Source organism: Onychomys torridus, chromosome 8 (genome assembly GCF_903995425.1).
Source record: "Onychomys torridus chromosome 8, mOncTor1.1, whole genome shotgun sequence".
NCBI classification, from domain to species: Eukaryota; Metazoa; Chordata; class Mammalia; order Rodentia; family Cricetidae; genus Onychomys; species Onychomys torridus.
In genome coordinates this window covers 34,090,744-34,104,320 of record NC_050450.1, presented here as the reverse complement: position 1 = coordinate 34,104,320, position 13,577 = coordinate 34,090,744, and the positions used below count along the sequence as shown (strand labels likewise).

Sequence of the window (13,577 nt, the reverse complement as noted above, 5' to 3'; positions counted from 1 at the left end):
CACTTGCTGGTTTTATGTTCTTATTTTACTTGTTATTGACACAACACTGCACACATGCAGACAGCCTCATATTTTGATGCATTTCTACACCAGGTAAGACTCAGCACACCCATCACTGTGTGAGACACTCAGAAGGTCTGTTCTGGCCACTTCAAAGCACTGGGCACACCGCTAGCCAGTGACTCTGCTATGCAAGTGTTCGGCAGAACTTCGTTCTCTGTCTTTCTTTTCCTGTTCCTGTATCGCTTACTGTGCTGAGAATCAACCTAGGACCTTCCACATGCTCAGAAGTGCTCTCATCCACACCACCAACACCCCTTTTTCTGAGACATGGTCATACTGTGTAGCTCAGGCTTATCTGGAACTTGCTGCATAGCCCAGGCTGGCCCAATACCTGTGGCTAGGATTACTGGAGTGTGTCACTATGCACAGAGCCCCAAGTACTTTTGTAACAACAAACTCATCTCCTCTTCTTCCTTCTTCCTGTTTCCCCAGCCTCTGGTTAACACTGTTCCCTCTAGTTTCGCCCTCTGTGGTCAGCTTCTCACTATTTGACAGCTGGGGGATCTTCGTATCCAGCTGATTTTCCTCACCAGTCCTCCAGTTCATCTAGGCTATTGCATACGACAGGAATTCCTATTCTTATGGCTGGAGAGTATCCCATGGTAGAGATGTGCACTGTCTTCATGGAGTTACTGAAGGACACAGTTAATTGCATGTGAATGCCTCAATAAACATGAGATTGCTGCTGTTTATCTCCTCAACAGACTATTTCCTTTGGACATAGACCTGTAAGCGGGGCTACTGAGTCATATGGCTGTTCTTTTTTTAAAAAATAAGGTATCTTAAAACAAAAACAAACAAACTTATATGTATGGGTATTTTGCCTATATGTATATTTGGGTACCATGTGCATGCCTGGTGCCCAAGAAGGCCTAAAGAGGGTGTGAGAACCCCTGAAGTTATAGACAGTAGGTACTAGGAATTGAACCCTGGTCCTCTGGGAAGAGCAGCTGTACTCTAATCACTGTGCCATCTCTCCAGCCTGTTTATGCCTAACTTTCTTTTTAAGTCTCCATACTATTCGCTGTATTGACTGTGCTAGCTTGCTTTAAATCTCGTTTATTTTTGTCTAAACAGGCCCTTGTTCTTTTTTAACACTGCTGTAAAAAAGGCATTTAACCTTTACTTCAATCCTTCAAAATTCTTGTATTTTAGCTTTACATTTTAATTTCTAATCTCCACCTTATCATTTTATGCCAAACACCTTGCCCTTCACTTTGTGCTAACTTTATAAGGCACAGCTGAACAGGTAGACAAGTGCTCAGAGGGAGGGAGGGAGGGAGGGAGGGAGGGATGGCCCTGCCACATAGCCTGACTCTGGACCAGCAGTGCTTCTCTGGGTGCTGCCCCTTCATGAAGAGATGCAATGCTGCTCACAAATGCCAATTAAAGATGCATGTGATGCTTACAAAAGAATTAACTTCCTCAAATCCCAAGAGTGAACATGATTATTCTTGTAACCAGAGCTGCTTCTAAGCAAAACAATGGTATTTTTCTTTGTATTATTTGACAAGGAGGAATATGAGTTCAGTTGGAATGCTTGCAGCCTACCTGTTCACTCCATATTCAGAATATAGGCTCCTCTTGGACTAAGGAACAAGCTATTTCCAGTGTGTCCCTTCAGTCATCCTTCTACCATGCAGTAGTGGCCATGGTAACCATACACACAACCCATTCCCTCAAACACCATCCTCCTCTGCACCCATGGGCAAGTCTACCTAAGAATTGAGCAAAGAGCTTGAACGGTGCTGCTGGCCACTTCTCACACTCGCCATCCATCAGCCCATCTCCATCCAGGTCTTCTCAGTGCCGTCTCCTATATTCTTTACAGCACAGGTCTCTGCTTCTTCCGCCCACACTAGCACTATATCTTAGTTCAGTCCCCCTTTCCCCACCTGGACTGTCAAAAGTCCTCTAACTAGTATTTCTGCTTTTATTTACAAACTCCTGGGCTGGGGATTTAGCTCAGTGGTAGAGCGCTTGCCTAGCAAGCACAAGGCCCTGGGTTCGGTCCTCAGCTCTGGGAAAAAAAAAAAAGAAAAGAAACAAACTCCTACCAGGCTAGAGTCAAAGGGAACTCTTGTTCACATACAAGTCCTACTTAAAGTTAGCAAAGTCGTCCCCCCCCCCCCAATTGCTTTCAACTAGAAGCCCAAGGTCCTTGACATGAAGTAAGGTTCTTGCTGGATAGCAATTTACCTCTCCAGTATCACCACTCAGCAACCTTTAGGTTGCTTGCTCAGGTTTTCTTGTTTTTGTTTTTAGGTCCTTTGCTCCACAGCTAACTACATCAGCACATGGTTTTACAAATGCCACTTCCTCCAAGAAACCCTCCTGCAGTGCCCCAAACAGGTGGAGACTGTCTATCTATATCTGCTTTCCACAAGTGAACTGAAACCAAAACAAGCAGCCTGCTGCAGGCCTGCTTCTTTCCCCTGCCCTGGACTTAAGACTATGACACAGGATTGTGCTTACATAGACCCCCAAGTCCTGGAACAGGCTTGGTGACAGCAATCAGACCTTTACTGAATAGCCCCCAAACGACAACAACTAAATAAATAGGCAGCTGTGACTAAGGAGGACATACGTACCAGGAAATGAGGCAGAAGAGCAAGGGTCAAAGGTGACTGAACTGCCTCTCGGGGACAAAGTGTGCAAGCAGAAGCAGTGAAGGTGGTAAGAATTCCATCTGTAGCACCACAGACTGACAGAAGAGCACAGGACATCGAAGTGACCAAGGGCCTAGAAAGAAAGCTGCTTAGGCGGCTGGTCTAGACTCTTTGGTTCCAACCAAAGTTCTGTCATCTGATACCAAGTGTACATTAGCTGGAGAAGTTCAAGGAAACACACAAAGATTTGGTTTGAATGTCTCCTCAATTAGTGAAAATGCCAATAAGCTGAAAGATAGCATAAGACACTAGAGATTGTGTCAAGTTCAGTTCAACCAGAACCACAAAAGATACAAAGAGAAAGAGCAGAGTTCTCTAGCACAGTGGTTCTCAACCTTCCAATGCTGTGACCTTTAGCAAGGTTCTTCATGTTGTGGTGACTCCCAACCATAAAATTATTTTTGTTGCTACTTCATAGCTGTAATTTTGCTACTGTTATGAATCTTAATGTAAATATCTGATATGCATGATATCTGATATTTGACCCCTGTGAAAAGGTCATTCAACCCCAAAGGGATCGTGATCCACAGGTTGAGAACCACTGCTCTAGGTCTCTAATGAAAAGTTCTTGACAAGCTCTGGTGGCCAGTGCTTCCCATTTCTGATTCTTCTTGGTCACTTTTATGCTTAAGTGCAGTCACATAATCTTGGCTCAGGATGCAGAAGCAAGTCTCCCAAGTACACCAGTGAGCATCAGCTGAAATCTGATGCTTTCTGGTTGGGCTTTTAAGGTTGCTGGGGTTTTGTTTGTTTTTGTACCTTTTCTTTCTTTTTAATTCTTCTCTCATATATTACATCCTGGCCAGTTTCCCCTCCCTCTCTTCTCTCACAAGGCTGCTGTTTTTGTAGTCTGCTGTTAATTGCGGGGCAGCAGGAGAGGGTGGAGTGTGGTCCTCCATTGTGGACTCCATACTTGCAAACTGACCAAGACACTGAACTGCAACCCTAAAACCAGCAGTCACGTGCTGTCCTGATCTCTTGGGACATGTCTGTACAAAGCAGTGTCCATCACACTGGTTCTCAGCTGAGATGGAAGATAACACTGTGCCCTCGTTCACTCAGTACAGCTTTCTGTTGTCTATTCAGTACCATGTTTCCATGATCCTGCTGTTTAAACAGCCCACAAAGGCAGTACACAGTGCTGTCCAATGTTGCTCTAAGTTCAAGAGGGCTGTACAGTGCCTCACAGAAGGATGTGAGTTACAACGCTGTGAACAGGGGTTCAATGAGCTATTTATATTACATATAAAATAAGTGTCGGGGCTGGAGAGATGGCTCAGTGGATAAGAGACTGACTGCTCTTCCAGGGGACCCAGGTTCAATACCCAGCATTCATATGGCAGTTCACAATTATCTGTAACTCTAGCTTCAGGGGATCCGACACCTTCACACAGACATACATAATACAGGCAAAGCACTAATGCACATTAAATAAAAGTAAATAAATTATTAGAAAAATAAGTGTCTTACATCAGGAACACACTCTTAGAAGGTTATGGATCAAATGGAGCAAATGTTGTGGCTTAGGTTCACAAAAGCTAACTCTATCTTTTTACCTAGGAGCAAGCGCTTGGTTCTTGCTAACTCTGTTGATAACTTTACCAAACCTAACAAGGACTGACTGCTGTATCTTATGCATTGGTGATGTAAGGTTCAATTCCTAGCACCAGAAACAGATAAACAGACACTTAAAAACTGACTGGAGAAGTGAATACATAAATGAAATTATGTTTATCTTCGACAGAGGTGGGCTGGAAGGTAAAGAAGGGAGACCAAGAGGAGATTAAAACACACCCACCCAAAGGACACAGAGGATGAATGAGTGAATGTCCTAATAAACAGCACTGCATGGGAGGGAGGTGGTTACTGATGCTCCTTTTAAAGACATAAAGGAAGTGCTTCAATGCAGGGGTCATTTGGGGCCTGGATGGAATTTGCCCTGTCACCTGAAATTACCTCAGGGACAGAAGCTATGTGTCTCAAAGAAATAACTGAAGAACTAAATTTGAAACCTACCACTTAAAGGAATACTTGAACACTGAATTAAGCCTCCTCCTCGTGCTCAATGTTACAAGAAGAGCCAGTCACCACACCACCATGGACGTGGTTTAACACGTGGAGAAAAGTCTCCCATGTCTCTTTCTTTGCATGGAAGCTTGTTTAATGAAACACTTCCACACTTGAACTGTGTTCTCCACACAAAGCTGCCATAGCCTGTGCAGAGATAACTACTCTTGGGTTCTCTCCAAAGTACAGCAAATCAATGGCAAGGCACAACATCCCTGGCTTCACTTTCTCTCCTATAACATGGCTGTACTTGTTGCTCACTGTTTTGTTTGTTTTTAAATATATAAACTTAGTGGTGAAGAGTGCTTGCTGCTCTTCCAGAGACTAGAGTTCAGTTCCCAGCACCCTATCAGGTGGCAAGGCAGCCAGAAGGAGGTGCTGACACCCACATGCAGGTACTGTGATGGTGTAAACAAGAATGGCCCCATAGGCTCATATACATGAATGCTTGGTCATTAGGGAATGGCACTACTTGAGAGGGATTAGGAGGTGTGGCCTTGATGGAGGAAGTGTGCCACTGGGTGAAGACTTCGAAGTTTCAAAAGCTCAAGCCAGGCTCAGTCTCTCTCTGCTGCCTGCAGATCAGGATGTAAAACTCTCAGTTACTTCTTCAGCACCATGTCTACCTGTGTACGCCCATGCTCTCCAAATGATAATGGCCTGGACTTCTGAAACTGTAAGCCAGCTCCCAGTTAAACGCTTTCTTTTATAAGAGTTGCTTTGGTCATGGTGTCTCTTCATAGCAATAGAACAGTGACACTGAGATGAGTGTTGTATGTGCGTGTGTGCCTCTGTGTGTGTATACATACACTTACATATAAATAAAAGTAATACAAGTCTTTAACACAGAACTCTAACAGACTGGGTAATGATTTAGTTAACCCTGAAGGCAGGTTTTATTCCTATCTCTATTTTACAGAAGGTAAACTGTGGTACAAGGAGGTAAAGTCTCTCACTCATCACACAACCACTAAATGGATGTGCTGAGGACCCAGGTGGGCAGTGTGGCCTTAGAACCTGTGCTATTCAGTGTTGTCACAGTCACGATTTCAACAACCCTCCCCAACCAATGTACAACTCAGCACCAGGAGTAACCCCTGCCCACTCCCTCCTCTTTAGGTACTCACTTTTTAGTCTTACTGGAAGCACTACCTTCTCAGATTCTCAGAAGGGAAAAGCCCTCACCATCACTCTTTATTCAGCCACTTCATAACTCTCCTGAATGCCTACTGTTTCTTAGAATTTACTTTATTTATATGTATATGCATGTGCCTGCTTACCTATATATTCCACATGTTTGCAGTGCCTACGGTGGCCAGAAGGAGGTGTTGGATCTCCAGAAGAGGAGCTACAGGTGTTTATGAGCCACTTGATGTGGGTGGCTGGGAACTGAGCCCAGAGGTTCTGCAAGAGCCATTGCTCCAGCCCCAACTACTGTTTCCACCTGTGCCTCGACCTAAACCTTTTTACAACTCCAGTACCTACCTACAAGAGCTCCAGGTAAAAGATAATCAGTCATTCAATAACCTATCCCGTGGTTTCGGGTACTCCCTGTTATAACACTTTGTTCTTTGGATGTGGGCATTTGCCACGAGATACCTGCCTTTCCTTGGAGTTACTCATCACAGATTACATAAGCATGAAGAAGAAAGTTAAAGGACAGGCTTAGAGGGTAAGTAAGGTGCTTGCTGCTGAGCCGGACAACCTGACTTTAATCCCTGGAACCTCCATGGAAGAAGGAGAGAACTGAGTCCCACAAGCAAGTACACACACATGCACACACACAAAAACCCAAAACAACAAATAAACAAAAGACCTGCTGTTGTTTTTAAAAAAGAACAAACTTAAAGGACAGGCTCCATGACAGAATTTTTGTATAGAATATGCAAAGTCCTGGGTTTGTGTACATATGTGTGCACAGAAAATATTCTTCATATTCACTCACTGTATAATGATTATCTACCAAATGAGCAACACCTGTGGCTCAAGCTCTCTCCCTTAGGACTGTTTCTGAACTGGGGTGAGGAGAACACGAACAGCACAGTGCTCAAGTGCAGGCCAGAGGACAACTTCCCAGAGCCGGCACTCCTTCCACCTTTACACAGACTCTGGGGATTAAACCCGAAGCCTGCACGACAAGCAGCTTCATCCACTGGGCCTACTTCCCAGCCCAGCTCGTCTATTCTTTTTTTTTGTTTTTTGTTTTTTGTTTTTTTCCGAGACAGGGTGTCTCTGTGTAACAGCCCTGGCTGTCCTAGAACTTGCTTTGTATGTAGACAGGCTGGCCTCGAACTCACATAGCTCCAACTGCTCTGCCTCCCAAGTGCTGGTATTAAAGGCATGTGCCACTTTGTCAGGCAAGCTCTTCTATTCTTTTGTTTTGAGCTGAGGATCGAACCCAGGGCCTTGTGCTTGCTAGGCAAGCGCTCTACCACTGAGCTAAATCCCCAACCCTTCTATTCTTAATGTTAATGCTGAAATGAAGAAACTGGGACTAGGATGATGGATCCACGCATAAAGTGCTTATTGTTTAGTCACGAAGACCTGGACCTGAGTCCCCAGCACCCAAGCAAAAGCTGGCATCTATGACTGTGACCGAACACTGAAGGAGTAGAGACAGGCAGATGGGCTAACTGGCCAGTGAAAGCCCTTGTCTCAAAGGGGAAGAAGGTATGGAGTATAGGCGTGAATGAGAAAGACATCCCAATACCAAACTCTGGCCCCACAGGCGAAGGTACACATGCGTACAACATATATACACAGAGGAAAAAAGGAAATTAAGAAACTGTATCTGTGCTGTGTACAGTGGTCCAGACCTATAATCTCAGCACTTGGGAGGCTGGGGTGGAACATTGTTAGTTCAAGGCCAGCCTGGGCTACAAAGTAAGAACTCATGATTCTCCAGCCTCAGCCTCCTGAGTGCTGGCATATACAGTTTTAATTAATGGGAAAATGCTACCCCCAACATATAACCAGTTCCTCTCCAACTTTACTCAAAATGATTTCATATTCCAAATAAGCTGTATGTTTAGTTTGGAAGGAAAGCACAGTATATATATATATATATAAAACCTTAGACTGTCTACAGATACACATCAATCCTTACTTATTCAAACTTCAGGAGCAGCTACTTCACACTTCCAGTTGCTACATGAAGTGCAAACATGTAGCATTCTAATGAGCACACTGCTGCCATAATTGAGACACTTACTGAGTAATCAGTTACTCTAAAGGAGGCTGTAGTGCAATGGAGCGCTGCTGAGCACAGGTGTGAGCGGGACAGGAAGTGCTCCTAGCAGGAGTGCCTTCTCTGAGAGCCATGTATTGACATAACCAGAATAAATATGCTTTGATTGTTGTCTGTTCGTACCTAATTGATTTAAGGAAAGCAAACTGTGTTGCTGTGGGTAAAAAAACAACAGCTACATGGATGTGCTCTTAACCTCCGAATCTCTGCTATGCACTTCATAAACCGTGCTCTCTTATTATCTGAAAACACGAAGCCAGGCTGAGGATGTTGCTTAGCTGGTAGAGTGTTTGTACACTACCGACACTAAAAAGAGGGGCACAATTTAAGTAACCACTTTTCATGCAGATCAAAACGTGTCTACAGACACACGGGGTGAGGGGAGGAACACAGACAAGCATGTAAACGCTGGCCCTTATGGACAAGGGGTCAGGAATGCCCCATCATAATTTCTGTAACTTTCATTTAAAAAGCAAAAGTTAAAACAATCACTGTTAGACAGTGTCTTCTAGACATGACAGGTCAGGCTGTACCCACGAGATTAACAGTGTGGTTGCTGAAACAAGACCTGCATGGTGACAACACCTGTCGACACGCCAATGTGGACCAGGAAGATTTCACAAGTCCCTACCTTAAACGAAGAAACACAGGCATTCAGTGTGCTGAGAGAGGGAGAATTAGTTTTTTCCAAGGACAAGGAGCGTCCTGGTAGGTTTTCCAAACCCAATGGTCAACCTTAAACACATATACATATGAGCAACACTACACTAAATAGACTTGGGTTACTTTTACATATATACCTATATGTATACACACCTACATATTAGATATGTGACTGCATGTCTAAAAATAATAAAGAAAAGGTCATGTATTTAGAAGGGCAAGGGAGGAGCCAGTGGGGAGAATGATATAATTAAAATACTCATACATAAAATTCTAAAAAAAAAAAAAAAAAGAAAAGAAAAAAGAGGTAGGCTGGAGATTTGGCTCAGTGGTAAAGAGCAAATCTTGCTCTTGCAGAGGACCTGGATTCAGTTCTAGCATTACATGGTGGCTAATAACCATCTGTAACTCCACTCCAGTTCTAAGGACTCTGACACCTTCTACTGGCCCCTGAGGGTACAATAAACACACACACACACACACACACACACACACCACACACCATTTAAAAATTAAAGTTAAATCAGGGGCAAGGGATATAGCTTAGTTGGTAGAGTGCTAGTCTAGCATGCAGAGGCCCCAGGTTCTATCCATAGCACTACATAAAAACAGGAGTGCAAGCACACATATGTCATTCCAGCAGTGGGGAGGTAGAGGATCAGAAGTTCAAGATGATCCTTGCTGACATATTAAATGTTAGGATAGATTGGGCTATGTGAGAAAATGCCCTTACTGTCCATGCTGCAATGTGCTACCAAACAGTTTAAAACTATCAGTTTATCTTACATGACCTCTCTCAATAATGCTGTATGCATAGCCTAGCTGCTGTCCAGTAAACTCATTTTTTTTTTCCCAAGAAAGTACAGTGTGGTGTTATTCTCACCAGGGGGTATCATACGTTAAACTGTTTTACAAACAGGTCAAATATCCAAGGTACTTTCAAAAATGAACATAGCCTAAGAATTTTATTTGCATGAGATTCTAATTCCAATTGGAATTACAGACATAATAGTCACTAGTAAAACTGCTACATTTAAACTAGGTTAAAATGCTATAAAATACCATACGGTACTTACTTATTCATTTATAAACAGGGTCTCACTATGTAGCTCTGGCTGGCCTAGAACTCACTAGCCTCAAACTTAAGAGACCCACCAGACTCTGCTTCCCAAGTGCTGGCATTCAATGTCTGTGCCACCATGCTTGGGTAAATAAAATTTAAATTCCTATTAATTAAAACTAACCTGAAAAATACTGTCATTATGTAACTTTAAACCCTTTGGGTCATAACTCTGACAAGTGTGGAGGCCGGGGACAACTCACAGAAGTCGCTTCACTCCTGCTACTTCACAGGTCCTGGGAACTTAACTTGGATTATCAGGCTTGGTGACAAGTGCTTCTGAGGCACCTTGATGGCTCTGGGCTATAACTTTTTTTTTTTTTCCCCCGTTTTTTCGAGACAGGGTTTCCCTGTGTAGCTTTGCGCCTTTCCTGGAACTCACTTGGTAGCCCAGGCTGGCCTCGAACTCACAAGAGATCCACGTGGCTCTGCCTCCCGAGTGCTGGGATTACAGGTGTGCGCCACCACTGCCTGGCTGGGCTATAACTTTTAAAGCCATCTCTCAATAACAAAATTTAAAAAAAAAAAAACAAAAAACAACTTGAAGAACAAAAATCTACTGAGAGCACAATGATAAAATCTTTTTCCAATAAATAAGCTCATTTAATCCTCTAGCAGACCCAGAGGCAAACTATACCGATTTCACACAGAAGCAGCTGTCTCCCCTTTCCAATGACCTCAACCAGCACTCATGACTGGCTATCTTTTTAGGTGGTACCTTACCTAAAACATTTAAGGTTGTTTTATCAAATGCACTATCTTACTCTAAGGTTGAAAAAAAAAAAAAAACCCAAAGGAAAGCCATATAACAGCATGATCAAACATCCAACACTTGGGAGGTAGGAAATTCTCTTTGTGGACTTTGATTCTATTGCTTATAAACTGTTGTCACTATTGGCCAATTAATTTCAGATACAACACCAAATATCCACTAAATTGGCAGTCTCTGACTCTAAAACACTCCCAACAGAAAGACAATAGGAAATATGTACTTCAACAGGGGAATGTCCGTGACACCACCTTTGTAAACACAGGATCTTGTATAGCTCAGACTCGCCACAAACTTGCTAGTCTGCCAAGGCTGACCCTGAACTCCTGATCTACCTCTCAAGTGCTGGGATGACACATGTGTGTCACTGCACCCAGCCTCTTTTTTCATTTTTACCTGTGATTAAACTCATACACATTGCTAAGTCCTCAAGATCAGGCTTGGCGTTTTTGACATAAAGGCTAACAAAGTAAAACAACAAAATAATTATATTTCAAATTATTGCCTTTGGACGATTTAGTGAGGGCAAAAGAGGACTCTGTCTCTGCTAACGAATGCTCATTGCTATCAACAGAGGCGGGGAATCACCGGGAGCAGCTTAGCAGCAGTGAGGGGTCATCTGGCTTGTGACTTAGATGCTGACTCCAGGTCTGGTAGCTCACTTGAATCTCTCTCAGCAGTCATGACTAAACAGCAGATCTTTATCAGGCTTTGGCTCTGCCTGGCTCTTCCAAGAGTACGGCTGTGTGTCATACCTGAAGTATCCAAACTGGAAAAGCATTCCTTATTATAGTGTTTCTTTTTCATGTGCAACTTCACAGAGTCCCAGAGTCCACCAGAACCCTAAGGTCTGGCTTCATGTTGTCCAAAACTCTGCAGAGCTCTTTAGAAACTTAGACTTCTGGAAATCTGTTGAATACCAGAAAGCTCTCAACAGTGTATCTAGTTACTATGTAACATTTAAATATCTGGAATGGATTACAAAAGCATAGTATCTAGATAGGTAAATACAAATCTAAGATGCTATTTCTAAGTGGTCCATTTTGAACAGAAGAAACACTAGGAAAAAGTAAATAGTAATCCAATCAGTACGGGAATATCAAAGTAACCACAGTACAAAAACCAAAGGACTGGAAAACTGAAGAGTTATGGAAGTTATTCACCAACGATGACTGATTCTGCATCATGATACTTCCCACAAAAGGGACAACATTCTTTGAGACTGATGCCAGAGAATGCCTTCATGACAACAGCGAAGGTTTCCTCTTTCACATATGAAATAGTTGTTTTTCCCTCCATTTTGGGTCAGGTAATGTAAAGAAGGTACAAGGGATGTTGCAGAACAGTGTAATTCTCTTCTATGGAAGGTGCATGGGGGGAAAAGGCTGTCAAGTTTGACTCTGAGTCTTAATTAGTAAATACGTTTTCCAGGTAAGTCTCAATCTGCAAAAGCTATACATGAGTAACTCACCTTTAGGATAATGAATGAGACAAGTTTGTCAGGTGATTGTTTAGGAAAGACTAGCAAAGACTTAAGATGTATGTCCTAAAGGCAGATGAGATTTTAGCCTAGACTACTTTCTAGGTCTGTTACCTTAGAACGCACCTCGACTTATGTAGCCCATTTTCTTATTAGAACATTAAACTCGTGGGAGCAGGGAGTCAGGGTGGGTATGGCTGAGATATATGGTATACATGTATGAAATTGTCAAACAATAAAAGATACTTTAAAATGATTTTTTTTTTTTTTAAAGATTAGAAAATAATCTGTGTGCTGCTGGGCAGCAGTGGCACATGCATTTAATCCTAGTACTCAGGAGGCAGAGGTAGCATCTCTGTGAGTTCAAGGCCAGCCTGGTCTACAGAGTCCCAGGACAGCCAATGCCACACAGAGAAACCGTGTCTTAAAAAACCAAACCAAACCAAAAAAATCTGTGTGCCTGGAGTTCAGAGGCTAGAAGAGTATTCAATCCCCTAAAACTGGAGTTGCAAACGGTTGAGCCACCATGTGGGTGCTGGGAACAGAACTTGGGTCTTCTGTAGGTAGGAGCAGGAAATGTTCTGAAATACTGCCCCCTCTCCAGCCCCAAATTTAAAAATAGTCATTAAAGATTTATTTTATGTGAGTGAACGTTTTGCCTGCATGTGTGTACGCCTGGTGCCCACAGAAGTTAAAGGAGGATTTTGGATCCCCCTGGAACTGGAGTTATGGATGATTGTGGTTCCTACCCCTATGTGGGTGCTAGGAACTGAACTCAGGTCCACTATAAGAGCAGCAAGTGCTCTTAACTGCTGAGCCATCTCTCCAGGACCCCAAAAAGAAATTTGGAAGGAAGGGAGGGAGGGAGGGAGGGAGGGAGACAAAAAGAAAGAAACCTGAACACTGATGGCCATTTACTTGGTACTTAACAAATGATCAGTCATTGTTGACCTTTATTACTAGAAATGTCCTGATTTAAAGGACAGTCTAACAGATATCAAGTTAGCAAGTTTAACAAATTCATTCAAAACCATTTATGAAGTATCCACTGCACCTCATGATGTTTTTAGCATTTAGCAATAAAGAGCAGGAACTAGAACAGACAACTACACGTAAACAGAAGGCAGGCAGACATAGGGCCAGTGTGTGAGTGTAGATTCTGAAATACAGAAGTCCAGGGCAGTGGTGAGACATGAGGTCTGAGAGCCTGCTCACAGGGCTGAGATGAGAAGCCACTGAAGGATTCTGAGCAGAACTGATGGCTATTTCAGCTATTATCAGACATGTCTATGCTACATAGTACAGAGAGCCTGGTACCTGTGATCCTCCAGCCTTAGGCTCCTTAGCACCAGGGTTACAGGAGTGCTGCACCATGTGCGGTGCTGACTGCTCTGCTGCCCTAGGGAGTATCTTATAAACTCTACTGCTAAAGGAGTGCAGACTGAGTGTGTCAGAGCACACATGCCACAGTATACAAGTGGAGGTCAAAGGACAACTTG

General features: G+C 43.2%; 1 protein-coding gene across 3 annotated transcripts in view; it reads right to left on the bottom strand.

The window, feature by feature from the left end:
• The window catches only part of Clint1 (clathrin interactor 1), a 56,905-nt gene that overhangs the window by 34,241 nt on the left and 9,087 nt on the right, over positions 1–13,577 (bottom strand). Inside the window, exon 1 of one of the 3 annotated variants that reach the window (XM_036196605.1) lies at positions 2,655–2,765. The exons of the other annotated variants lie outside the window; for them this stretch is intronic. The gene's annotated coding sequence lies outside the window, so the exon portion shown is untranslated. Of the gene's footprint in view, positions 1–2,654; positions 2,766–13,577 lie in introns of those variants that run through there. 3 annotated transcript variants of the gene reach the window in all.